Source organism: Macrobrachium rosenbergii, chromosome 24 (genome assembly GCF_040412425.1).
Source record: "Macrobrachium rosenbergii isolate ZJJX-2024 chromosome 24, ASM4041242v1, whole genome shotgun sequence".
Classification (NCBI taxonomy): domain Eukaryota; kingdom Metazoa; phylum Arthropoda; class Malacostraca; order Decapoda; family Palaemonidae; genus Macrobrachium; species Macrobrachium rosenbergii.
In genome coordinates this window covers 14,537,636-14,550,548 of record NC_089764.1, presented here as the reverse complement: position 1 = coordinate 14,550,548, position 12,913 = coordinate 14,537,636, and the positions used below count along the sequence as shown (strand labels likewise).

The window sequence follows — 12,913 nt, the reverse complement described above, 5'->3', positions numbered from 1 at the left end:
CAACCCAGAGGCCTGGTTCTTCAGAGCAGAGACCATCTTCAGGTCTAAGAAGATCTCCTCTTCATCACGTAAAGCCGACGCTGTCCTTGAGTTCCTGTTAAACGATGTCTTCGAGCAGATTGCAGAATGGCTCACTGACCCAAAAACAGCCATCACCTACGAAACACTGAAGGCCCAACTAAGGTCGTCCTTCAGCAGGCTACCTTCCCTCAGACCTAGGAAATTCCTAAACAACGTAGGGGTAGCAATAGGAAACCAGCGGCTGTCGCATGTCTACAAGCAACTGCGGTGGCTAGTTACGATCCCTGCTGCAGATGGATGGCTGCCCAGAGAGGTCCTACTCACAAAATTACCCTGCCAAACAGTCGCAGCTCTCCCCTACGCATCAACCATGGACCTCGACGATTTCCTGAAGACAGTCGATGCCGTCCACCTGGCCCACAAGTTGATGGAGCCTACACAACCACCCGTCGCAGCAGCTGCCCCACAGCCACAGCAGGAGAATGACACAGACAGACAGCGATCCAGCGGGCCCTGCTGTGCTCATAGACTGCTACTGAAGTTCCAGGTGGAAAAATAAACCCAAGTACAAGCCCAAAACAGAAGAACATCCCAAGGGCATTTGTTTCTACCGCTGGAGGTTTGGGAGCAAAGCCCAAAAATGTCAAAATGATTGCCGGATGTCAAAAAACATGCAAAAGGACGTCAGTGGTAGGTAGACTGGTTGCCTCGTAAGAGAAACTGCGCATGCTTTCCACTGTCTTTCTTCTAGGTACAGGCAAAAAGATGAAGTGTTTTTTCATCATAGACGAAAGATAAATTACAGAGTTCCGGGTCAACACCGGTGCATTCAAATCATTCGTGCCAGCCAACCCACATGAACTCCTCAATCCAACCCTCCTTGTACCTTACAGGTGTCTGCTGCCAGTGGAGCCCCACTGAAAATATATGGGAAAAGGACCATGAAAGTGTCAATCGGCGAGAAGCAGTACAACTGAATGTTCATCACAGCAGACATAACAATTGCACTTTTAAGCAGACTTCCTAAAAGCCCACAACATGCTGGTGGATGTAGCGAAACTGCAGCTGATCACATGACCCACCCCCGTGCCCCCAACCATACCAACTCCAGCACCAGAGATATGTTGCCTCCTACAAGAGTTCCCAGAGGTATTTAAGGATGACCTGCAGCACGACCTGACCAAACCCATAAAGCACCACGTCCAGCACCACAGTCACCAAAGATCCCTCAGTGCACGCCCACTTTAGATGTTTGGCCCCAGAAAAACTCTTCCACGCCAAACAAGCTTTCCGGGACGTGGAACAGGCAGGAATATGCCAAAAAGCCTCCAGCCCCTGGGCATCTCCCCTACACATGGTACCAAACCTGATGGCACATGGCAATCCTGCAGCGACTACCACAGACTCAACATCAAGGTAGTACCTGACAGGTACCCACTACCAAACATCACCGACATAACCAACCAAGTGGAGGGCACCAAAATATTTATGAAGATCAACCTGTTGAAGGGATTCTTCCAAGTCCTGGTCACAAAGAAGGACAGAAAAAATGGCCATTATCACTCCCATCGGCACATTCACCTTCAACCACAGCTGCTTTGGCCTTCGGAACTCAAGTGTGACCTTCCAACGTCTGATTGACAAAATCCTTGGCAACCTGCCCTTCTGTGTCGTGTACCTCGACGATATACAGGCAGTCCCCGGTTATCAGCGGGGGTTCCATTCCTGATGGTGTGACGATTGATTAACCAATAAGACTAACATATAATCACCAGACTCTGGACAAGAAGAAGAAAAAGTTTATATAAGAGAAGTTAGTAAAACTGAGGAAGAATCTTGGGAAGAAGTTGATGCAATTTTAGATACTATCCTGTAAGTCAACAGTTTGTGGGGAATTGTGACTAGCATGCATTGTTGTGGGTTTGAATCAGGAAAAGTTGAGGAGAATGAATGATACTAAGAAAGTCTGATAAAGTATTTAATTTCAGTGAGTCATCACACAAGTCGGAAGGAGTAATGGAAATACCAGTGATATTGAAAAACAAAAAGTTTTATCTGAAGACAGAAATTTTGTAGGGTGATGTACTGTGGTTAATAGGTAAGAAAACCATGAAGTAAACTGGGTATGACTATAAATTTAAAAGAGAATTGTGTTAAAATAGAAGTATTAGGGGAAATGAAGGTAAAGTTAAGATAAGACAAACAGGGCCACTTAAGAATACTAATTTTGAGGAGGAAGGTAGAAGTAGTATTGTTAGTGGAGGGGTGGAAGGGAAAGAGTATAAGGGAAATTAAAGGTACAATAATGAAGTTACACCTACAATTTGGTTGCAGAAGTGGAGATAAAATATGGAAGCTAACAAAAGAAGCACAGTGGAGTGATGGTTTGAGAGAGAAAGAAGAGAAAATAAAAAAGTTACTAACAGACTTAATTGCAAGTTGTGAGTATGTAAAAGATATAAAAGAAACCCAGCTAAACCAGTAGTGGGATTTTCTTGGAGTAAGACATTTAATGAAGTTGTAGCAATGGATGTGGGAGAGGTAGAAGAGAGAACGTTCTTGGTAATGGTAGATATGGCAACAAGGTATTGTCAGGCTTTTTGGATAAAAGACAAGAAACCGGAAACTATTATAAAGTCACTTTTTGACGGGTGATTTGCTATATTTGGAGCACCTTCTAAAACATTAATCAGACAACGGGGGAGAATTTCAATTAGAAAAAATAAGGAGGATGGCAGAAAGATGGAATATATTAAAGTATTGGCCACAGCATCTGAATCTCCATGGAGCAATGGATTGTGTGAAAAGACGGTAGGCATAATCAAAGAAAGCTTAAGAAAGATGATGAGGAAGTGGATTGATCCATAGCATTAAGATGGGTAGTGAATGCTAGGAGCTGCTTAATAAATAACAGTGGTTTCTCCCCTCACCAATTAGTATTTGGGAAAAACCCTTCTTTGCCAAATTTAATGGGAGAAGAAAGTTCAAGTCCTGCAAGCAGAGAGAAAGGTATGGAATAAAGCATAGTAAGGGATACACTGAATGTGATGCTTAAGGCCAGAGAAGTGTTTATCAAAAATGAGTCTTGTAATAAAATAAGAACTGCTTTAAACAAAAATGTCAGAAGTGGGAGATGAGGTATTCTAAAGGAGAGAAAATGAATGGAGAGGACCTGCTCAGGTAGTGGGAGTATCATGTAAAACAGTAGTGGTTAAATATGGGGATTCTCTAAGAGAAGTAGCTAGAATACACATGTTACTAGGATTCAAAGACTATCACCAGAAAAAGAAAAGATAACTAAAACAGACAAAACACACGCTGTGAAGGATGAATCCCTTGTGCCAAAGGAAGGGAATATAGATGGGTAGGAAGGAAAGGAGATGATAATGGGCTGGAGAAGGAATGCAGATATAGAAGAGACTATAGAAAGAAATTTGGCAGAGGAAACACTGGAAGATGAAGGGGAAAGTGAGGTAATAGAAGAGAGTGAGGTAATGGAAGATGAGTTAATAGAAGAGATACCCAAATTCAGAAAGGGAAATAGAGTTAGAGCTATAAACAAAAATACAGGACAAGTAGAAGAGTGGAGTCTTGCAGGAAAAAGATCAAGCAAATCTTGGGCTTATTTGTACAATGTAGAAGACTCACAGTCAGGTGACAAGGGATGGGTTAACTTACGAGATTATAGTCATGTAGAAGAAACTGAAGATGAAGAAGAGATTCTGCTAGGATTTGAAAATAGAAGTGTAAGTGAAGCTAAAGTAAAAGAACTGCAAGTGTAAGTGAAAACAAGGTATATGAGGAGGTAAATGACATTGGACAAAAAGCTATATCTACAAGATGGATAGTAACTGAAAAGGTAAAAAGGGGGGGGAGGAGGATATGTAAAGCAAGATTGTTAGCGAGAGGTTTTGAACAAGAAATGGCCGAATGGGAAAAAGATGCTCCTACATGCAATGCTGAAATATGACATTTTTATCATAATAAAATAAAGTTTTATATATACTTCCCAAATAATTACATAGCTATAGTTTCTACTTTACACGGCAGCTCAAAATTCGAAATTCGCGGTAGCTCTCTTTTGTTTTGAGTGTAGGTATGTTGCCCCGCCCACTTTCGGGGAAGAATAGGTACAACTTAGCTAAGGAGCTCAATTCATTTCTGCCGGTTAATGACTGAACACCAGTTATTAGCAGCTCTCGTTTTCATTTTCACCGAATGTCGGAGATCGTCTTTGGTGAAGTACTCTTTTGTTGGTAGCGCAGCTATTAGCTTAGCTAGTTTTTTGGATAATTTCATTGGTACTTATTCATTTGGAATTCTTGACCATTATGTCTGACTCTAGTTTATCCAGCTTTAGATACTGCAGCAAAGGCTGCAAAACTAGACTCACGTCGGTAAAATACGACCAACATACAATTTGTTGTACTTGTAGGGAACAAATTTGTTCTCCTGAATTGACTTGTGACGAATGTAAAGACTGGGATCAGGGTAAATGGAAAACTTTACAGTCTCATTTAGACAAATTGAAAAGGGACCGAATTAGGAAAGCCACAGCTAGGGCAGAAGCAAAGGCTTCTACTAGTATGGGCCATTCTTCAAGGGAAGATATTGATGTTGTTACATTTATGTAACATAATAACCATAATTTTTTTTTTTCATAATGATAATTTTATCAGTCTAATATAAGTCTTTCTTTCCTTTCCACTATACGGAGAATGATCGGTTACGAAATTACAATAAAAGGGATACAGGCAGTTTCTTACGGAAGTACCGAGGGACTGGTTTGGACGAAGGATGGGTTGGCTGAACCGGATAGTTCCAGAAACCAAAGGCCCTATATAAGGAAAGAGAAGAGGTCGTGACGGGAGACAGAGACAGACACTAGAGGGGTAGGACGGGAGAAAGGTGCAAGAGCGTAGGGGTATAACTCTGTTTGTACTGTAAACCAAGTGAGTACTATAAATGGTGGAAAAACAGATTCTGAATTAGTGTGAGGTTAATCAGACACGAGTGGAGCAGAGTACATATATAATGTGTAATTACTGTAGGGCTGTTTTATTGCCTAAAAAAAAAAAAAAAAAAAAAAAAAAAAGGTGTCCACTTGTCTGTTATTAACAGTAAGTTAACAGTAAGTTAAGTGCTCTGTTCTCCTAGCAAGCAAGGATAGGTAGGAGAGTGCACCTCCCAAAATTTAGTGAGTTGCATTACCATAGTGCATAGTGTCTCTGTGCACCTCCCAGTAAAGTCCTAGTGTCTCTGTTCTCCCTAGCAAGCAAGGATAGGGTAGGAGAGTGCACCTCCCAGTAAAGTCCTAGTGTGTCTGTTCTCCCTAGCAAGCAAGGATAGGGTAGGAGAGTGCACCTCCCAGTAAAGTCCTAGTGTCTCTGTTCTCCCTAGCAAGCAAGGATAGGGTAGGAGAGTGCACCTCCCAGTAAAGTCCTAGTGTCTCTGTTCTCCCTAGCAAGCAAGGATAGGGTAGGAGAGTGCACCTCCCAGTAAAGTCCTAGTGTCTCTGAGGATAGGTGTGCACCTCCCAGTCAAGTCCTTGTGTCTCTGTTCTCCCTAGCAAGCAAGGATAGGGTAGGAGAGTGATATTCGAGGGAAGTTTGTATTTTTTTTGGATTTAGCTCTTTCCTCCTGTGTAAGATGGGATTTAAACTAAGAAGGGTAGTACACTAATACTAGCTAAGTAACTGGGGATATGCCTGGAAATATACTAAGGCTAGGAACAAATTAGTTCAAGGTAGGCTTGGCAGGATTTAGGCTATGAATCGTGAGTTTGTTACTAAATAGGGAATACCTGTATATACCGTTGGTGAGTAGTTCATGGTAGGGAAGATAGTGATTTTGTTCAATCCTGATTGGCCTAGTGAAGTAGGAATTTGTAACTAATGGAAGTTATTACTAAATTAAAGTTTTGGTGCAGGTTATTGTATATAAAAACTGGTATTGCATTATCAGTGGTAAGAGTTTAAAATGTTATATATTGTCTCCAAAGTATGTCATCCGCTATTCCTTGGTTTGGGAGGACGTTTATTAGTAAATGCGTTAATATTTTTTTATAAATAAATTTATTAACTATTAAAGCTGTTCTTAATTCCACTTCCTAATTCCTAGCCAGTAAAAACACTCCGGAGGGTCTCGTCACTTGCTGATGAAAACCATCCACCGACAATATTGTGGCGCCCGAACAGGGACCCTTATCCGGTGCTGGCTTGGAGTGGAATAAATGAAGATGGATCTGGAGAAGTTGATTCGGCTGGGTAAGGAGATTGGTTTAGAGGGTGAAGAGCTGAGAGCATTTATCGTAGAGAAAGAGAAAGCTGAAATGGAGCGTCATGAGAGAGCAGAGGCAAGAGAATTGAAAAAGCTGGAAATACAAGCAGCTCAGGCTCAGGCTCAAGCAGTTCAAGCTCAGGCTCAAGCAGAGGCCCTTAAAGAAGTAGAGTTAGCTAAGGTTAAGGCTGAAGAGGAAATAAGAAAGGAAGAGTTAAGGCTCAAACTGGCTCGTCTACCTGGGTCCTCCGATGGAACTACCAGAGGCCTAGAACAAGCTCAGCTACCCAAGTTACCAGTGTTCAACGATAAAACTGATGACATTGATGCTTACCTCCAAAGGTTTGAGAGATTTGCTACCAGTGCTAAATGGAAGAATGAGGTTTGGGCAATTAGCTTGGCATCCCTACTTCAAGGTAAGGCATTGGAAATTTACCATCAGTTAACTGCTACAGATGCAGAAAGTTATGAACAGGTAAAAGCTGCTCTTTTAAAGGGTTTTGATTGTACTTCTGAAGGATTCCGTAAAAAATTTCGTAGTTCAAAGTTGGTTAGAGGTGAAACAGCTCAACATTTAGCAGCGTGTATGAAAAAATTGTTGCATAGATGGTTGGAGATGGATGAATGTAGTAAAGACTTTGATTCCTTTGAGGATTTAATTTTGAGGGAACAATTTTTTGAAGCTTGTGACCGTAATTTAAGTATTTTCCTTAAAGAAAGGAAGTTGAAATCCCTTCAGGAAGTAGTGGCAAGTGCTAACAGATATACTGAGGCTCATGGTTATCCTGTGCAAAAATTTCCCAGTAAGTCTGTGATTACTCCGGAGGTGCAAAGTAAAGTCTGTAGTGGTAATCTGCCTAATTTGTCAGGTACAAGTCTTAACTGTTTTGTTTGTGGAAAGATTGGACATAGGGCAAAAGATTGCTATTACAAAGGTAGTGGTGGCAGAAAAATAAGTGCACCTGAAAAGAAAGGTAAGGCTTCAGCTGCTGTGCTGAAGGAACAAGTTATTCCCAAGGACAGTAATGGTTCTAAAGGTAAGAATCAAGCTGATAGCTCTGAACATGCAGCTACTTTTGTCAAAGTTGATCCTAAAGAAATTATGAATGCCGATGGCTGGATTATTAAAGAAGGGAAAGAGTTTAAAGTAGTTTGTGGTGGAAGTAGTGCCAGTGAAAGAGAGAAACTAAATACAGCCCCTGGGGAAGTTGAGGGAACGCCCGTGTTAGTGATGAGGGACACTGGCTGCACTACTGTATTAGTAAGGAAAAGCCTGGTAAACAAGGATAAGTTTACAGGTAAATTAGTTAATGTTGTTATGGCTAATTCTGAAGTTTATGTGTATCAAGAAGCTGAAATTTTTGTGAAGTGTCCGTATTTTACAGGTAAAACCCTCGCAGCTTGTTTGGAAAACCCATTGTATGATTTAATCATTGGTGAAATACCTGGGGCAACTCTAGGCCAGGACTTGGATAGTCATGCTGGTGCAGTTACCACAAGAAGCCAGCTGACCAAGAAGACCCCTAAACTCAAAGTAACTGAAGTGTTGGATCTCATGAAAACTAAGTCCATCAGGGAAACTCAGGAGGAAGACACTAGCCTCATGAAGATAAAGTCGAAACGCTCGAGAAGGTCGGGAGTTCAGCAGAAGAAATGGAAGTGAAGTTTCAGGGTATGTTTTTAAGAAAGGAATCCTTTATAGAAAGGTAAAGGTAGGAGACAATTTTAAAGAACAGTTAATTATTCCTAGTGCATTCAGATCAACAGTATTGGAACTGGCCCACTCAGGATTGATGGGTGGTCATCTTGGTATTGACAAAACCAAAAATAGGATTTTGGATAAATTCTACTGGCCTGGTGTTATTCGAGAAGTAGTTAGATATATTAGGTCTTATGATATATGCCAACGTACTGTAGACAAGGGTAGAGTGGGTAAAGCTAGGTTAGGAAAGATGCCTGTAATAGGGGAGCCTTTTGCTAGAGTGGGGGTTGATTTAGTGGGTCCTATTGAACCTAGATCCTCAAATGGCTCAAGATATATTTTAACAGTTGTTGATTTTGCAACAAGGTATCCTGAAGCGGTAGCTTTATCTAGTATTGATTCATTGGCGGTTGCAGAAGCATTACTAGAAATATTTTGTAGGATTGGTATACCTCGAGAGGTTTTGTGTGATAGAGGAACACAATTTACTTCTGAAATCATGGAGGAATTTTATAGGTTATTATCTATTAGGATGATTAACCTACTCCTTATCATGCTATGTGTAATGGCCTGGTGGAGAGATTCAATGGTACTCTTAAGAGAATGTTGAAAAGGATGTGTAGCGAACAACCAAAGGAGTGGCATAGATTCTTGGCACCATTATTATTTGCCTATAGAGAGGTACCTCAGTCTAGTACTAAGTTTTCGCCTTTTGAGTTGGTCTATGGCCATACTGTTAGGGGACCTTTAACATTTCTTAAGGAATTGTGGACAGAGAATATTGAAGAACCTGAGGTGAGGACATCTTACGAATATGTTCTTAATCTAAGAGAGAGACTTGAGGATACTTGCAGGTTAGCTAGTGAAGGACTTCATAATGCTCAAGATAAAGCTAGGAAGTATTATGATCTGAAAACTAAAAATAGGAAGTTAAAAGTTGGTGATGATGTTCTTTTATTGCTACAAACTAACAATAATAAGTTATTGCTTCAGTGGAAAGGGCCTTATAAGGTAACTAAGGTTTGCAACAGACTTAACTATGTCATTGATGTGAATAATACTCCCAGGAAATTTCACATAAATATGTTAAAACGATATGTTTATAGGGATCCAGAAGAGATACATAAGGCTTCTTTAGCAGTGTTGGAAGGAGACTTGGTTGGAGAGGCCTATACAACACCCAATCACACTCAGCAGGAAACTTGGAGGGATGTTAATCTGGATGAGCACCTGACAGAATCGATGATAGCTGACGCTCGCAAAATGTGTAAAACATTCCAAGACCGTTTCACAGATGTCCCAGGAAAAACACCAAAACAAGTTTGTCACATTGAATTGGAATATCCCGATGTCGTAAGAGCAAAACCTTATCCCATTCCGTATCACTTACAGGCAGTGGTAAGTAAGGAACTGCAAAATTTGAAAGATTTAAATATTATTGAACCTTCAAACTCTCCCTATTCTTCCCCAATGTGTGTAGCTCCAAAGAAAGATGGAAAGGTTAGGTTATGTTTGGATCTGAGGCAGCTAAATAAAGTTGTTAAATTTGATGCAGAACCAATGCCAGAGGTAGATGATATACTCACTAAAATTGCTGGTAGTAAATACTTTACCAAACTGGATTTGACCAAAGGTTACTGGCAGATTTCATTAGCAGAGGAGAGTAAACCATATACTGCTTTTGCAACCCGAGAGGGACTTTACCAATTTACAGTATTGCCATTTGGCTTAGTAACAGCACCTGCCATATTTAACAGATTGATGAGGGAACTGTTTGGAGATTTAAATAATGTAGAGACCTTCTTTGATGATATTTTAATTCACACAGAAACCTGGGATGAACACTGTGTCCTGTTGCAAGAGGTTCTAGTAAGGTTGAGAGATGCCAATTTGACTGTCCGGCCGAGTAAAACTGAAATTGGAAAGAAAACCCTTGAATATTTAGGCCATATAGTAGGAGATGGCTGTATGGGCCCAACACCCGAAAAGATAAAAGCCATTCAAGAAGCTGCTGTACCACTGACAAAAAGGGGGGTTCGATCCTTTCTAGGTTTAACTGGTTACTATAGAAGGTACATTCCACGCTATGCAGAGATTGCTGTGCCACTAACTAATCTCACAAAGAAGAATGCTTCAAATAGGGTAGTATGGGGTGAGAGTGAGGATAAGGCATTCAGAGAACTGAAGGAAAGTCTAACTAAAGGACCTATTCTGAAACTTATAACTTTCCAGAGACCCTTTATTCTTCGTACAGATGCATCCAGTACTGGGCTTGGAGCGGTACTTTTACAGGAACATGAGAATGAGAAGTGGCCAGTCTTTTATGCAAGTAGGAAACTCTCGGAAGTGGAACAGAGGTATGCTGTAATCGAGAGAGAATGTTTGGCAGTAGTATGGGCTACCAAGAAGTTCTACCCATATTTGTATGGCAAGCAGTTTATCTTGGAAACGGATCACCGTCCGTTAACATATTTAGATACTGCAAAACCCCTTAATGGAAGATTAATGAGATGGGCTCTTCACCTTCAACAGTTTAAAATGAGTATACATTACATTAAGGGTAGCGATAATGTGGGGGGAGATTACTTAAGCCGACTGTAATGTTACGAAAATTCAAGAATTTTCTTTTCCATATGGGGAGGCAATGTTACATTTACGTAATATAATAACCATAATTTTTTTTTTTTTTATAATGATAATTTTATCAGTCTAATATAAGTCTTTCTTTCCTTTCCACTATACGGAGAATGATCGGTTACGAAATTACAATAAAAGGGATACGGGCAGTTTCTTACGGAAGTACCGAGGGACTGGTTTGGACGAAGGATGGGTTGGCTGAACCGGATAGTTCCAGAAACCAAAGGCCCTATATAAGGAAAGAGAAGAGGTCGTGACGGGAGACAGAGACAGACACTAGAGGGGTAGGACGGGAGAAAGGTGCAAGAGCGTAGGGGTATAACTCTGTTTGTACTGTAAACCAAGTGAGTACTATAAATGGTGGAAAAACAGATTCTGAATTAGTGTGAGGTTAATCAGGCACGAGTGGAGCCGAGTACATATATAATGTGTAATTACTGTAGGGCTGTTTTATTGCCTAAAAAAAAAAAAAAAAAAAAAAAGGTGTCCACTTGTCTGTTATTAACAGTAAGTTAAATGCTTACGAAAATTTAGTGAGTTGCATTACCATAGTGCGTGAGTATGTGCACCTCCCAGTAAAGTCCTAGTGTCTCTGTTCTCCCTAGCAAGCAAGGATAGGGTAGGAGAGTGCACCTCCCAGTAAAGTCCTAGTGTGTCTGTTCTCACTAGCAAGCAAGGATAGGGTAGGAGAGTGCACCTCCCAGTAAAGTCCTAGTGTCTCTTTTCTCCCTAGCAAGCAAGAATAGGGTAGGAGAGTGCACCTCCCAGTAAAGTCCTAGTGTCTCTGTTCTCCCTAGCAAGCAAGGATAGGGTAGGAGAGTGCACCTCCCAGTAAAGTCCTAGTGTCTCTGTTCTCCCTAGCAAGCAAGGATAGGGTACGAGAGTGCACCTCCCAGTCAAGTCCTAGTGTCTCTGTTCTCCCTAGCAAGCAAGGATAGGGTAGGAGAGTGATATTCGAGGGAAGTTTGTATTTTTTTTGGATTTAGCTCTTTCCTCCTGTGTAAGATGGGATTTAAACTAAGAAGGGTAGTACACTAATACTAGCTAAGTAACTGGGGATATGCCTGGAAATATACTAAGGCTAGGAACAAATTAGTTCAAGGTAGGCTTGGCAGGATTTACGCTATGAATCGTGAGTTTGTTACTAAATAGGGAATACCTGTATATACCGTTGGTGAGTAGTTCATGGTAGGGAAGATAGTGATTTTGTTCAATCCTGATTGGCCTAGTGAAGTAGGAATTTGTAACTAATGGAAGTTATTACTAAATTAAAGTTTTGGTGCAGGTTATTGTATATAAAAACTGGTATTGCATTATCAGTGGTAAGAGTTTAAAATGTTATATATTGTCTCCAAAGTATGTCATCTGCTATTCCTTGGTTTGGGAGGACGTTTATTAGTAAATGCGTTATTTTTTTTTATAAATAAATTTATTAACTATTAAAGCTGTTCTTAATTCCACTTCCTAATTCCTAGCCAGTAAAAACACTCCGGAGGGTCTCGTCACTTGCTGATGAAAACCATCCACCGACAGATGTTTTACCTATCCCTTCAATGCCTGTGACAGCTTTTTCTCCCAGTTCCAGCCCTCCAGCTTTTCCCGTCACTCCTGTACCTAATTCTTATTCTGCTGAACCCAATGCCATTGCCAGCTTAGAAGTACGGGTAGATCAGAAATTTAATTTACTTGTAAATACGGTGTTCCAAATTGGGAATTCTGTGACATTGTGGGACCACTGCCCCTCTCCGAGGGGTACAGGTGTCTCTTCACAATCATTGACAGGAATACCAGATGTCCAGAAGCAATACCTGTACGGCAGCAGACAGCAGAGGGTTGTGTGAAAACACTAATAAACTGGGTCAACAGGCACGGAGTACCGCATTACATAAGCAATAGAGGAGCTAGCTTCACTTCCACCTTATGGAGCTCCCTCACTGCCAGCCTTGGGACAAAACTCATTCAAACAACAGCATACAACCCAGAAACGAACAGCATGGTGAGGCGGCTACACCAGTCCCTCAAATCAGCACTCACCACCAGATGTTAAGGCGGGAGTTTGCATTCAACACATTGCCGGCAGAAGCATTAGACAGCCAAGTGTTGAAAATACCAGCAGACGTTTTTCAAGACATGAAAGAGCCCACGACTCTTCCAGACGCCCGTAGAACACTGGAAAACATCACGCCAGTGAAGACAACATACAACATAGCAAGAAAAGAATACGTCCCTGAAGACCTTAAAACAGCAAAATATGTGTTCATAAGAATAGACACA

At 41.0% G+C, this 12,913-nt stretch overlaps 1 protein-coding gene across 2 annotated transcripts in view; it reads right to left on the bottom strand.

The window, feature by feature from the left end:
* Npl4 (nuclear protein localization 4) overlaps positions 1-12,913 on the bottom strand; it is a 109,012-nt gene that overhangs the window by 17,622 nt on the left and 78,477 nt on the right. The window lies entirely within an intron of this gene.